This window comes from Musca autumnalis, unplaced genomic scaffold (assembly GCF_047663935.1).
Source record: "Musca autumnalis isolate F117 unplaced genomic scaffold, ASM4766393v1 scaffold_100, whole genome shotgun sequence".
Taxonomy (NCBI): domain Eukaryota; kingdom Metazoa; phylum Arthropoda; class Insecta; order Diptera; family Muscidae; genus Musca; species Musca autumnalis.
Genome location: NW_027411646.1, coordinates 103,222 through 118,972, shown reverse-complemented (window position 1 = coordinate 118,972; position 15,751 = coordinate 103,222). Strand labels below are relative to the sequence as shown.

General features: G+C 35.5%; 1 long non-coding RNA gene across 1 annotated transcript in view; it reads left to right on the top strand.

The window, feature by feature from the left end:
• Positions 1 to 503: 503 nt before the first annotated feature.
• LOC141391784 (uncharacterized) overlaps positions 504 to 15,751 on the top strand; it is a 74,397-nt gene continuing 59,149 nt past the window's right edge. Inside the window, exons 1-2 of the long non-coding RNA XR_012409713.1 lie at positions 504 to 589; positions 14,941 to 15,669. This is a non-coding gene — a long non-coding RNA (uncharacterized lncRNA). The remainder of the gene's footprint in view (positions 590 to 14,940; positions 15,670 to 15,751) is intronic.

Genomic DNA, 15,751 nt, shown 5'->3' with positions numbered 1-15,751 from the left:
AACAATAAAATCACAATACCCTTTATATCACTGTGAAGGGTGCACAAGAAAACCAACAAGGAAATCTCATGTGAAATGCCAAGAACTACAACAACAAAAGTAAAACCCTCAGTGGTATACAGCATGTAAAGCTTATGAGGAGCTCACATAACGTATACGCCGCCACCACACTGGAGAATGTTGATGGAAAAGTCGATGCTTCCTTGTTGGCTGTTGCTTTCTTGCATCCCCACCCTGATTCGTGACTGATTTCATTTTTCCGCTACAACAAACAAAACAAGCGGACGTGAGAGATTTGTAGTTACGATGAGCATGTGGAGGAGAACATTTGGGATAAGGAAAAATCAGGCAGTTGTGTGAAGTGTAGTTGTTGTACTTGTACTTCCCATGGCTGTTGTTGTTGTGTTTTGTCATTGCTCTTGTTGTCTCGTTGATTGTATGATTTTTTTTTAATACGGAACCACCATACATTGACAGCTATGGTCGTTCGCTCAATTTTCATTCAAGTCGGAGCTTTAGAACGTAACGGATGGATAGTTGCGTGTGTGCGTGCGGTCGTGCGTTCGTTGTGAGCTGTTAATAATAAACGGTTGTTAAACAAGAAAAAATGTGAATAAATATTTTTCTTTTTTTAAAAGAACAAGGTTAAAGGGAGTAGTGACCAACGAAAAGGCCATAGAAGTTCATTAAAGCCTTAAATGATAAGAAGTGGAAAATTTACATTAAAAAGTTCTGAAAAAACATGCCTTCGAATAAAGTCAAATTACATTTTAACCAATGAAACAAATTACAACCACGGAAAATTTCAACTAAGCAACAAATTTGCCTCGCATTATTATAAACATTTAAAAACTATAAAATTCTTTTCTTTTAAATTGTGTACATTATCCAAGTTTTTTTTGTTGCTTCTTAAGTATTCATACATTTTTTCATATAAAAAACAAACAACAACAAAATACTATACAATAAATTTAACAACAAAAAAGTGAAAATTCTCCAGTTGTTGTGTGTGACGTTTCAGTTTTCATAAACTGTGTACATCCCAAAAGAAAAAGGCCGTTTCCTTTTATTTTCTCTACATTCCCCCGCATTACTCTATAAATTGTGTTACTCTCACTAGCATTCTCTTACTTTCTCCTTGTAAAAACAATATGCCGCAAATATTATACACGCTATATAGGATAGAAGAGAAAGCGAAAGCATTTTGGGAATACGTTTCGCTGTTGTTGTTCTCTTTGTAAACAAACATAAATAAAACGTGTCAAATAACTCACATCTCATGAGAAAATGTACAAAAAAAAAAAATAAAAGAGTTAGAGTTGCCATTTTGTTAATAGATTTTCCTTGGAATTTTCATGCATTTTCAATTTACCTAAAATGAACGATACTTAAGCACAACTCAACACGTGCAGTTAATAAACAAGTAAAAACCAGTACAGAAAGGATTAATGTCGGGCGGGGCCGACTATATGATACCCTACACCACTGTGAATATGTAAAATATATATGGGAGATATACATATATAAATCTGAACTGATTTCTATATAATATGGTACACTTATTGCTAGACTAAATTCCGTCACACATTCCAAATTTCATCAAAATTAGACAGATATAGGGTGTTTGGTGGAGCAAGTACTTGAAATCGGGTGAAAATATATATGAGAGCTACTAGCAAAGTGCCCGCTACTTCGTATGCGGAATAGATATAAAAAACAAATTTGTTGAACTAATGCCAATTTTAATCAATATTAATTTGTATTAAAGTAATGTTCGTAGCACATTAGTTCGATTTTCAAGAAACAGCCGTATCTCACGCTTACACATGGCTCGCTGCTGAGCCAAATTTTTTGAGACATTTTAATTAAGAGCTTTCTGTCCTCAGAAGGTAAAACATTCATGTAAAAAATAAACCCAAGACCCACTTTAGTACCATTTAGTAGTCGTAGCCTTATGCTGGGTATTTCCAATACCATTTCAGCCCTCATACCAAATTTCAGAATTTGTACGCATTTAAAACAAAAAAGTCCTTATATCAATTTTACCAAATTTTGTACTTTTCGTACACCTGGATAAAAACCGTGATTCTCAATTCTGGCTCTATCAGTTCTCTCAAACCCAATTGTAGTACTTTACATATAAATAAATATATAAGTACGAATTTCCGAAATCTCCTCCTAACATTACAAAAATTCCTGCACCATTTAGTACTTTATGTATTTTCAAAGCCATCTCCATATCATAAAACCACATAACAACACTGACTCTAAAAACAAATTTCAGAAATACAGCTCTGCTCCTACACCCGATACAACATTTGCACCGCTTTAGTACTTTTAGTAAATTTATGGTACGCATTTCTTAAAACACGTCCATATACCAACGTTACCCACCAATACTCACCCTAACTCCAAAAAAATGCACATTCCAGCTCGGTCCCTACACCCAACAACAAATTGTTTACTACGTATTAATTTTCGTATATTTATGGTACGTATTTCGACAACCACATATCTCAACCCTACACTGACATTAATACAAAATAATAACAGTAATCTTAATTCCAAATCTTAGGATTCCACCTGTATCCCTTCGTCAAATACCAAATTGTACTAAACTTAGTACCATTTAGTTCTCTTCGTACCCATAAGTACGATTTTTCAAAACTTTCAAAAACCCTCAGTCCTACAGTCCAACAGTAACCTTACTTCAAAATATCTGAAGTCGAGCACTATCCGTTCGCTCAAATCCAAATTGTACCAAATTTAGAACTTTCCGTACTCATAAGTACGATATTCCAAAACTTCCTCTATCCTACATTTCAACAGTAATCTCAATTACACATTTCATGATTCTAGCTCTATCACAATTTATCTATCTATTGTACCGAATTTAGTACCATTTACTACTTTCCGTACCCATAAGAACAAATTACCACAATAACCTCAATCCTACACTCTAACAGTAACATCAATTCCGAATTTCGGGTTTCCAGCTCTATCCAATTACCCAAATCCCAACTATACTAAATTTAGTACCACTTAGTACTTTTCGCACACATAAGTACGAATTTCCAAAACAACCTCAATCCCACACTCCAACAGTAATCTTAATTCCAAACTTTAGGATTCTAGCTCTACTCGTTCATCCAAATCCAAAATGTACCAAATTTAGTACCATTTAGTACTTTCGTACCCTTAAGTACGAATTTTCAAATTTTCCTCAATCCTACACTCCAAAAGAAATTTTAATTACAAATTTCAGGATTCCAGCTCTATTCGTTCTCCCAAATCCAAATTGTACAAAATTTAGTACCATTTAGTACTTTCGTACCCTTAAGTACGAATTTTAAAAATTTCCGAATTTCGGGTTTCCAGCTCTATCCAATTACCCAAATCCCAACTATACTAAATTTTGTACCATTTAGTACTTTTCGTACACATAAGTACGAATTTCCAAAACCACCCCCATTTCTCAATCCTACACTTCAACAGTAATCTTAATTCCACATTTCAGGATTCCAGCTCTATCCAATCACCCATAACTAAATTGTTCCCAATTTAGTAACATTTATTACTTTCGGTACCCATAGGTACGAATTTACAAAACTACCTCAATCCTACACTCCAACAGTAATCTTAATTCCAAATTTTAGGATTCTAGCTCTACTCGTTCACCCAAATCCAAAATGTACCAAATATATTACCATTTAGTACTTTTCGTACCAATAAGCACAAATTTCCAAAACTGCCTCAATCCTACACTCCAAAAGTAATCTTAATTCCCAATTTCAGGTTTCCAGCTCTATCCAATCACCCAAATCCCAACTGTACCAAATTTAGTACCATTTAGTACTTTTCGTACACATAAGTACGAATTTCCAAAACCACCCCCACATCCAATCCTACACTTCAACAGTAACCCTAATTCCAAATGTCTGGTTTCCAGCTTTATCTATTCAACCAAATCCTAACTGTATCAAATTTAGTACCATTTAGTACTCTTTGCCACCGTGGTGCAATGGTCGTGGGTTCGATTCCCAAGCCATGTAAACCTTCTCTACAAGTGGTATCGTAGGACACGCCGTTCGGACTCGGCGATAAACACTAGGTCCCATATCATTGAGCTAATATGTATCGGGGTGTACTCATTGATATGAGAGAAGTTTCCCCTGTCCCATTTGGGACAGCTCTATCCGTTCACATAATACCAAATGGTACTAAATTTAGTACATTTGAGTACTTTTCGTACACTTATAGGCCGAGTTTCTAAAAACCGTTTGGTACATCTATCCTTCATTCTATCAGTGACTCTCATTCCAAATTTCAGAATTCTAGCTCTACCTGTTCGCCAAATACAAATTGTGCTATATTTAGTACCTTTTAGTACTTTTCGTACCGTTCTAGTTCGAATTTCCAAAAACCCAGCCTTATCTGACCCCTTTGGACCAAGAGCGAACCTCACCCAAAATTTCAAGATTTTAGTTTTAGCTGTTATCCTGGGCGTTGATTATCAGTCAGTCAGTCAGTCAGTCACCATTACTGAACTCTTTTATAAGTATAGATATCCAAATCTGAACCGATTTCGATATAATTTGGCACACTTATTTTTAAACCGAAATCAGTCACACATTCCATATTTCATCGAAATCAAACATATATAGCGTGTTTGGTGCAATAAATACGTGAAATCGGCGGAAAATATATATGAGAGCTATTTGGCACAATTATTTTTAAACCGAAATCAGTCGAAAATTCCATATTTTAACGAAATCAAACATTTATAGCGTGTGTGGTGCAGCAAATACATGAAATCGGTCGAAAATATAAATGGGAGCTATATCTTTTTTCCTTTGGCTAAAAAAATTATATTCCTCAGTTTTCAGCTGAATCGGAATCTATGTATATGCCTTGAAGGAACTATGGGTCCATCTCGTTTCTTTTTGTATGTCACATACAAATGCACAAAGACATAATACCCCTTACCACAGTATGGTGTAGAATAAGAAGCGACACGTTCTATCCACCATGAAATATTCTGAACTAATTTGGAATAATTAGGTTTCTTTCTGGTACAAAGTACCACAGCCCACAGGTTTAGGCGGAGGAGCTTTTTGGCCACTGGGAAACCCAAATACATAAGTTTACGTAAATCGGTCAGATAAACACTTTAAAATATCTGGGGGCTATAACACAACGTTGACCTATGTTCACAATTTATGATGGATAAGTTTTTTAAAAAGTATCGATAGTCAGACTATCGTTTTGATTTTTGTCTTAAAATAAAGGTTATGTCGGCCAATAAAATATGTTATTTGAGTTATCTCCCGCTAATTATTTAAAGCTTTTCGATAGTTATCAAAACGATAGTCCCACTATATAGTTTGATTCTCGACTAGCTTCAGTATCCTATCCAAGCCCATTGAAGGAGGAGGTACCCATGCTGAGGTTATTATCCTACACGTGATCGCAACAACAGGTATGGTCCCACAGATTACTGTCTACACAATATGAGTCAATACCACTAATTACTTGCATAGGGAAACCAGCTTTACACAGGGAACCATAAATGCTAAATTACATTCAATTTTGCCCAAATTTAGATACAAACTTAAAAAAAATGAAACTGGTGGTACCGCTATATGGGGTCATACCACTACATGGATCTATATCCGTAATTTTTGGTGTAGAAATTCATTTGCCACTCTGTGCCCTAAATACCAAATAACAACAAATTTAGACCAAAAATGTATATAATATCACCCAAATACCTGAAATCGGACATGGACCTATATCCACAATTTTTTCTAGATAAGTTTTTTTGCCCACTTTGAGCCTTAAATATTAAATTATATCTAATTCGGTCTGAAAACGTTGCTAAAAATGTCAAAATGCCTGAAATCGGGCGGAACTGTCATAGGGAATATACCAAAATATGGACCTATGTATGTCCACAATTTTGGGTTTGGTACATTTTTGGACCACTTAGAACTCTAAATAACACATTATAGATAATTCGGTATGAAAATGTATCTGAAAATATCAAAATACCTGCAATCGGGAGTTGCGTTATATGGGGGCTATTCCAGCACATGGACCTATGTCCGCAATTTCTTGCGTATAAGTGTTTTGACCACGTCGAACCTTATATATCAAATTATAGCTAATCGGTCTGAAAATTTAGCTAAAAACGTGAAAATACCAAAAATCAGGCAGTACAGTTACATATATGGAGCTCTACCACAACGATACGAGAACAGTCCTTACAAAGTACGTTTTCGTCAAATGATTCTGTTTTTTAACCGAACGGAAACATTTGAACCGAAACCGTTTTTCTTTTCGAGAGTTCACTAGTAAAATTTTTTGTTGGTGGTCGTAGAGGACGTAGAGGAATCAAATATTCAAAAAGTATATGAACATTTTTTTATTTCGCCGTCAACATTGCATTCCAGTTAAATTTATCGACTGTTGAACAAAAAAGGGCAATGTGTGAATGTGGATCTGTAGGTTCCCTTTTATTTACCAGAAACGACTTAACAAGCATGTCATATCGATACCTTATTTCTCCAACCTCGTATCACAAAAAATGCGATTTTGACTTTTTCACATCAAACGATAGCTATTTTTGTGCTTTGTTACTGCAACCACTTATTATCGCAATATGTTGGCGCTATTCTGTAAACATCAATAAAATATATTCTCGCATCTCAATCACTCCTATATTCATAACTGCCTCAAACTCGTATATTAATTAATACCAGAGAAATGGTGACTGACTGACAATCAATGCCCAGGCGAAACGGCAGAAGGATCTTGAAATTTCGGTTAGGGACACAATTTGGAAGCTAGCAGGAGCTTTGTACTAATAAATTCAGAAGTCAAATCTTGCTCAAATTTGCCACAGTTAAAACAAAGTATTTTTCTATTTCAAGATTGGAGAATTTTTTATAAATATCGTCTGCTACGCACGAAAATGTCTTAAGTCCATTTTTAGACATTTTTCAGGAGGAAAAATTTAGTATTCTTCGTTTATGTTTTCTGCTTCAATACCTGTATTTTGTTTGATGAAATTCCATCGCGTTTGGGAGATAATTAGATATCTTTAGACTTACGACCTTTTTCTCGTATAGTTTTGAATTTTTGTTGGGACTTAAGACTTTTCTCTTCAAATTTTTGATTTTTTTAATAAAATATTTATTCTTTACACAACAATGTGGAATTGGTTTAAAGTTTGTTTTGTGCAATATCCATGTAACATCGCGAAATAATCGTCGCAGATCACCCTTGCCATTTTTCATATCTCGGCAAGATAAAACGATCGTACTATGTCCGTCCGTCCATTAAAAATTATAATAAAAACTCTAGGCCTTAATTATTGACCATCGTTGCGAAATTGTGTGGGGAGGTCAGGTTCCGACCAGAAGAGCCCCCTTTATTTGTTGATGATGATCGTAAGGGATGAAATGAACAAAATAAATGTTTTATCTTATTTTTCAGTGGCTCTGAAGATCGCAATGATGGTCTGATCGGCGCGAAATTTTAAGTAATGTTTGGGTTTACGACAAGGAAGAAGCTTGCAATTTAACATGATGATCAGATAATAACACTATGCATCACTGAAAATGCAAACAACTTCTAGTATGCATTTTTTGAAAGTACATATTTAGACTACAAAAACCCTAGTAGGGTTTTGTCCTGTCAGATCCAATTCGGATTTTATGGCCTCATCTAAACCGGCTAAATCTACACTTTTTTGCATTTATCAGGCCTTTATCTCAGAAACGAATAGGAATTTGGTCATGCTGTCTTTAGCAATATTGTAGCCCAAAACTAGTAGAACTTATCTTTTGAAAAAACCGCATAAGAAAAACTCCATCTAGAGCATCAAAATCTATAAAATATAGAAAATTTTACATAGTTGCTGAAATTCTGGTCAGTATCGGCTAAACTATTGGGAGTTGAACCAAGTAACCTTTTGCAAAAATCTTCCCAATGAAGTTCTCAACAATTCTTTAGAATATTCTGAAGTTGAGCCAATGGGGGAATACTCCACTCAAACAATCGAAAATGAGATTGAACTTCAACAATAAACAAAACAAACAATATTCTGAAACTCTAAAATGCTTACTTCATGTTGTTTCAGCGTTATTTTGCATCATATCTTTTACAACACGTATTTCAAACACAGTTCACACCAACAGTTTACTCTCGCATTTCGGATTTCACTACATTATTGACATTTTTATTAAATCGTCTTTGAAAAATGTACTGAAAACCACCGGATAGAGGCATTTTACAACAATGGCATGTTCTAAACAGTTGTGTATTACATTCCAGGGAATATTTTTCCAGAAGTAAATATTCAGAAAAAATTACCGGTTTTGGAGATACGGTGCGAAATGTGTAAAAATTGTGGCATTTTTGCATATATTTTGAAATTTGATGCAATAAATGTAGTTTTTTGAGCTCATTATTTCTCCAAATATTTTATTCTTGTCCTTATCTACAAATTTGCTTCAGAGGTCAGAAGAAGATTCGCATTGGTTTCAGAGATATAGCCCCGAATTTCTTTAAAAACTCAATATTTAACCATGTTTAGATGGGGCCATAAAATCAGCGCTGGATCTGACACAACAAAACCCAACTAGGGTTTCCTGTCGTTTGGGTCTGTACTTTCAAAAAATTCTCAGTTCGAATTGTTTGCACAAGATCACCTTAAAAATGTTGCACAGTGTAATTAGCGGGTTTCATGGACCAAAATTTTTGGGTGAAAATTGGTAATTTTTTAATATGATGAATATATCTTTATTCCTGGAAGACACGTTCCACCTACGTTTGTTTTATTAGGAAGAGAAATTCTTGGCCTTTCCATTGATGCCAAATATACTGATGTACATGGTGAGATAACAGAGTTTTAGCCAAATATATACCGGGATCCACAATTTTAATTGTTTGTAGTGTAACTATAATGACGCTAGAGGACGCATTTTAGTTCAATATCGACAAAATTTTCCCACGAAGTAACGAAATAACGGAATTGCTAAATATATATCGGCCTTTTTGTAGAAAATTTATGGGGTATTGTAACTCGCGAATTGTTGTAATATACCATAACTTTTAAACGCATTTAGGTAAAACTAGCTGACCCGGTCCGCGTTGCTGGCCCGTTGTTTGGGTTCTCCGTGTAAACTTTAGTTATCTATACAGTATTGATACACCCATAATTAGGCATCCCTCTAGAAACTTCATAATATAAATCAATGTTTTGACATAAATTCCATGTAATGGTATCCCCCAAATTTAAGATATAAAATCTCTTTTATTATACCCTTCACCATAAATCTACAGTTTAAAGCACTTTGTGACCCACATATAATGGTCGGTGCACGTCAATTAACATTGCTATATATTGGATTGTTGGTCTCGGTTGGGGTCGTAATTATTACTGCAGAGAATTGTTAGTATAGGTCCACGTTTTGATATAGCTCCCATAGACCGGTACCGGCTGATTTTCGCTATTTTTGAGGATTTAACATCATTATCACACCGATATGGCTGAAATCTGGTTTTAATATATTTTAAAGAGGAGAGCATAAATATTCGGATCGACCGAAAAACACGCCTTTTATTTGCGCTCGGTATGTAACAGTTATAGGTTCACGTTTTGATATAGCTCCCATAAAACAGTACCTCCAGATTTTCAATAGTTCAGAGATATAGCCACTGTTGGGGGTCATAAACAGTCTTGCAGAGAATTTTCAGTATACGTCCTCGTTTTGATATAGCTCCCATAGAACGGTGACGCCTGATTTTCGCTATTTTTGGTGGATTTAACCTCATTCAGCCCGATCGAACGTAACGCCTTTTTTCTTCGCGCTCTATATGCAATAGTAGTAAAATACCCCTCAGCGAAATGTATGTTCCTTCGGGATATGTATGGCAACATTGATATAATTCATAAAAAAATTACTTCTAAAAATTGTAGTCGCTATTACCGAGATTTTGCTGTATTTAAAAAATTTATCTTTATCTAGCTATTCCAAGGATTTAAATCAATGCTCATGAAGTTTCACTTCCCACATTTTGAGATTTTATCCGTAATTATAACATTTTCAAAAATCGAACACGATCGCGGTATTCTGATTCCAATGATGATATTGTATTGTATATCAATAACATTGTCAGATTTCCAATCGATCTTTCTGGAATTTCGATCTTGTGACATCTCAAGTTATCGGGATTTTACTGTATTCCAAAATGTGGAGTTGATCGCGCTATCCCACTTATTGTTTAGTGTTCAGCGTTTATATCGTTTTTTAGGCACACTTACAAAATTATGTATATTATCTGAAATAATAATTTTTTGAAGGAGAACCTCCGTTCACTACACTTAGCCGTATTAAAATAGCTCACGACCGCGCTATCCCACTTGTTCAAGCTAGTGTTTATATCATTTTTGTGCCACGCTTACTAAAATTATGTATATTAATTGAAGTAATACATTTGTGAAAACTTTGTGATGACCGCGATCATTCAGGGAAAACAACCTGTAAACAATACGTTCAAAAATATCAAAGATTTCAGATTTCCTTAAAAACATTGTGGAGGAAATTTTGAAAATTTTGGGATGACCGCGATATTTCACTTCCGCGACGACCATTCAGGGTCAAGACTGTAATTACCATAGCATTGCAAACAATTTGTAAACAATATACTAAAATGCATCTTGAATTTCGCGGTTTTCTTAAAAAAATTGTGGGGAGGACCACAGGTCACTACACTTAGCGGGATAAAAAAAATAGATTACGACCTATTCTCAGACCTAAAAACTCAACATACAAAATTTCATAAGATTTCCCAATCGATTTTTTGGAATTTCTATATAGTGACAAGTTATCGGGATTTTACTGTATTCCAAAATATGGCGTTGACCGCGTTATCCCACATATTGAAGCCAGTGTTATGGCGGTTTTGTAGTCACGCTTACTAAAATTAGGTATATTATCTGAAATAATACATTTTTGAGTAATTTGGGATGACCGCGATATTTCACTTCCGCGACGACCATTCAAAAAAATATATAGCCTATTTTCACCACCGGTGTTCCCAGTACATTATCTGAAATTTTCAAGAAAATCTATTCAGCCGTTTTTGAGTCTATTCGGAACATACAAACAAACAAACATACTAACATACACACATTGCCTTTTATATATTAGAAGATGACATAAGGAAATGGTATTCTAAATTCGTACTACTGATTTGGATTTGGATGAAACGACAGAGCTACAATTCGGAAATGTGCTATTAAGTGCAATGTTGGTGTGTAGTGTTCAAGAGGTGATTTTGGAAAATGTTGCTGGTACTATAGGTGACGGTATGGAGCTATATGATAGAACAGGAATTCTTGCCTTGATTTGAGCCAAGCAGATGGTTTCGAACATTTGGTGAACAGATAGGGCAACAAATCTGGAATTTAATATTAAGGTCACTGTTGGCGTTCAAATAAGGAGGTGGTTGTGAAAATTCGTATTTATGTATACCCAAGGTACTAAATAGTACTTCCATATACGAACGTGTGGAACTAAAGTGTGTTCAATTGAGAAGTTTTTGTTCTCAACTGTTCACTCAACCAACGAGTAAAAGCCTCGACACATAAGAAGCATGGAATTCTTGCTTAAGTCATATCTGTTAAATGACTAAAGACCAAGTTCGACCTAATTCAAATGTGACTCTGAAATCTTTTTATTAGGTCGAACTTGGTCCTTAGTCCTTTATCAGATATGACTTATGTCGAGGCCTTATGTTTGGACGAAATCCCTTTCAGACAATTTGAAGTCGATCTAGTAATATCCGTCCGTCTATTTGCAGTCAGTGTGGCTGGCTGTTAAATGGTACCGGTACATCCCCTACAAAAGTTAAAAATTTTTCGATATAATAGTGCGCACTATAACTTTCAAACAGATAAACCGATTTAGTCCAAGTTATACCGGTCCACCCCTTCGGGTACATTACATGTGTTGGTCATTGTACAGAAATTCGGGAATCTTGAATTTCGTCGTTATAACCGATACGTCTTTATAAACGAGGAGCCTATAAGCGATTTTACTTTTTTGAGAAGTCACAGGCTGAGGTCACATCAGTAAAAGTGAGCTTCTGTAAGTAAATTAGCTGATCCCGACAATAACCTGTCAAATTCAAATGTCTAAAACTAGGCTAATTTTCTGTATGTTAGCAATCAAAATAAAGTAATCACCATGTTTGTCAACTTTTACTAAAACTTATTATTCATTAGTCCCAATTTACATTAGGCGAGTTTACTTGAGGCAATTGTCAGTTTGATGGAGAGAGAGGTGAGGTATATGGTAACCCTTTGCCTCTCAACACCCTCTCTCACCCACAAACTGACAATTGCCGCAAGTAAACTCGCCTAATGTAAATTGGGACTAATTTTGTTATTTTTATACGCTCCACCATAATATGGAGGGTATAATTAAATTTGACACTTCGTTTGTAACACATCGAAATATTCATCGGAGACCCTATAAAGCATATATGTCCGAAATGGCCTCAATTTGTCCGTCTGTCCGTCCGTCTGTTGAAATCAAGATACAGCTCGAAATCTTTAAGATATAGCTTTAAAATTTGGTATAGAAGTTTCTATTACTCCTAGGATGTTTGGTATTGCAAATGGGCTACATCGGTCCACATTTTGATATAGCCCCCATAGAACGGTACCACCCGATTTTCGGTATTTTGAAGGTTTTAGCTTCATTATTACACCGAATTGGCTGAAATTTGGTACTAAGTGTTCGTTGGTGGTATAAAAGTTTCCCCCAGAATTTTGTTGGTATGGGTCCACGCCTTCATATAGCCCCCATAGAACGGTGCCTCCCGATTTTCGGTATTTTTAAGGTGGTGGTCTCAATATTACTCCGAAATAGCTGAAATTTGGTATTTAGTCTTCGTTGGGGGTACGAAACTTTCCCCCAGAAATTTGTCGGTACAGGTCCACGCCTTTATATAGCCCCCATAGAACGGTACCTCCCGATGTTCTGTATTTTGAAGGTTTTGGCCACAATAATCCATTCAACTTTCCCCTCTAAATTTGTCGGTATAGGTTCACGCCTCCATATAGCCCCTTAGAACGGTACCTCCCGATTTTCGGTATTTTGAAGGTTGTGACCTCAATATTCATCCAAAGTGGCAGAAATTTGGTATTTAGACTTCGTTCGGGTAACAAAACTTTCCCACCGAAATTTGTTGGTACAGGCCAACGCCTTAATACAGCCCCCATAGAACGGTTCCACCCGATTTTCGGTATTTTGAAGGTTTTAGCTTCGTTATCACACCGAAATGGCTGAAATTTGGTATTTAGCCTTCGTTGGGAATATAAAATATTGCCACAGAATTTTGTTGGTATGGGTCCACGCCTTCATATAGCCCCGAAGAACGGTACCTCCCGATTTCCGGTATTTTGAAGGTTGTGGCCTCAATATTTCTCCGATATTGCTGAAATTTGGTATTTAGTCCTCATTTGAGTTGTAAAACTTTCCATATGAAATTTGTCGGTATAGGTCCACACCTTCATATAGCCCCCATAGAACGGCACCTTCCGATTTTCATTTTTTTGATGGCTGTGGCCACAACAACAAACAGAAATGGCTGAGATTTTATATTTACTCTACCCTTTCCGACTGAATTTCGTCGGTATAGGTCCACGTTTCGATATAGCCCCCATAGAACGGTACCTCCCGATTCTCATAATTGTGAAGGATGTGACGGTAATATCCAACCAAAATGACTGATATATTTTATTTAGTCTTCCATGGGGTTATAAAATATTCCAGAAGAGAATTATCAGTATAGGTCCACGTCTTCCTATATCCCCCATAGAAGCGTACCTCTTGATTTACAGTATTTTTTAGGTTTTAACCACATTATCCTATCGAAATATCGCAAATTTGGTATTTAGTCTTCTTTGAGTCCAAAAATTGTACGCCAGAAATTTGTCAGTACAGACCGACGTTTTGATATAGCCCCCATTAAACGGTGCCTCCCGAATTTCCGTATTTTGAAGGTTAGCGATATTGTTTTACCGAAATTGCTAAAATTTGGTATTAAGTCTTTTTCATAAACGAAAGGAAACTGATTGTTCCATTTTACTTTAATATCACTCCTGGTGGAGGGTATAACAAGTTCGGCCCGGCCGAACTGTAAGCCGTTCTTACTTCTTTTACTATGTAAATTCATTGGAATATCAGTATCAATAATTTAATTAAAATATGACTTAGATAAGTACTGTATTCAACATGTTGAAACCACTCAGGAGATCCGTGTTCTCCATATGCGTGCAGTAAGCCAACCCCAGCTTTCTTAATATAGTAACTTACTTGCTTAAACTTCTAATAAGAAGTGCAAGTAATGTTATTAGTTTATAGAGGAGATTCTCGGTATAGATGTTTCCGGTAGATTTGTTTCTCTTGAATTACCACATCTTTATCAGCTGTTCTGTAACATCTGAGCTCTATGTGGGCGATTTTTAAAAATGCATTTCTCTTCATTTACCAAACAAATTTCGCTTTCAATCTCGTTTTGATACGATTTGCAATACTCGAATGCATTGGAATAAACTGGCAAAACGAAGAGAAAAATCAACATTTATTCTCTCTTAATTTGTATGAAACTATTGTGGCCTACGCTATGTGATGTTATCTCTTGATAATCTAGAAAAATTGACATTTGGCAACTCTGATTCACACAATTTGAACTGGTATTGTGAGCTTGTGTGTGTGTTTGCGCGTGTTTTTGTTTTCGTTTCGCGAAGAGAAATATACACAGCCACACATAAAATTGTAGCATATATATAAATGAGTGTGTGTGCGTGGATGTAACAGAAAAATCTTTAAAAATGGAATTTTTCTAAAATCTCTTTTGCAGTATCCTTTCAAACGTCTTACTTAACAATTCGTGTAACTCATTCGTCCTTTTTAGTGCGGTTGAATTTGTGAAAGTGAAATTTGCTTCAAGCAGCATTTAAAACAAAAATTAAAAAAAATCCCAGTTGGCCATTATTTAAAAAAATTGAATAAATTAAAAATCAATAAAAAATACATGGAGAAATAAAAAAGTCAATCAATCAATTAAAACCTTGAAAATTAAATGTGTTCAATTCATTAGTGGAAAAAGTACATCATTGTTATTGTTCTTGCCATTCTATATATTGCGAATAGTACAAGAGTAATCCAACAAAACGACAATTCCATTGTGCGTGTCTGTCTGTGTTTCACCCTTACATGTCATTTTGTTGCAATCGAATTGAATAGAAAAGCAATTCAACGGTCAACCACAATCTACTCAACATCGGTAGCAAAGCAATCAGCCATCATCACCTGCAAAGCACCTCGCCCAGTTAATAAAACGCTGTCTATTTTTGCGTTGATTTCCAAGTAAATTCTCACTTTTAATTTGCAAATAACTGAGCAACAGTTTCACCACTACAATACCACAATCTCAAGCTATTAATTTGACCTGTGGTGATTCGGGTAAGCTGTCGTCTTTGTCGTTTGCCAGCAGGCAACTATCCGGTAGTAAAGTGAATCGTTCTACCTTCAACATTGCACCAAGGAAAGGTGTCGCACGGATTTCTTCCATGATCTAATGTTACAGGTGAGTTTTATTGCAATCGTTGACCTAATTTCATTAGTTTTTAATAGAGAAAGAAAAAAACAGTAAAACTAGTTTTACAATT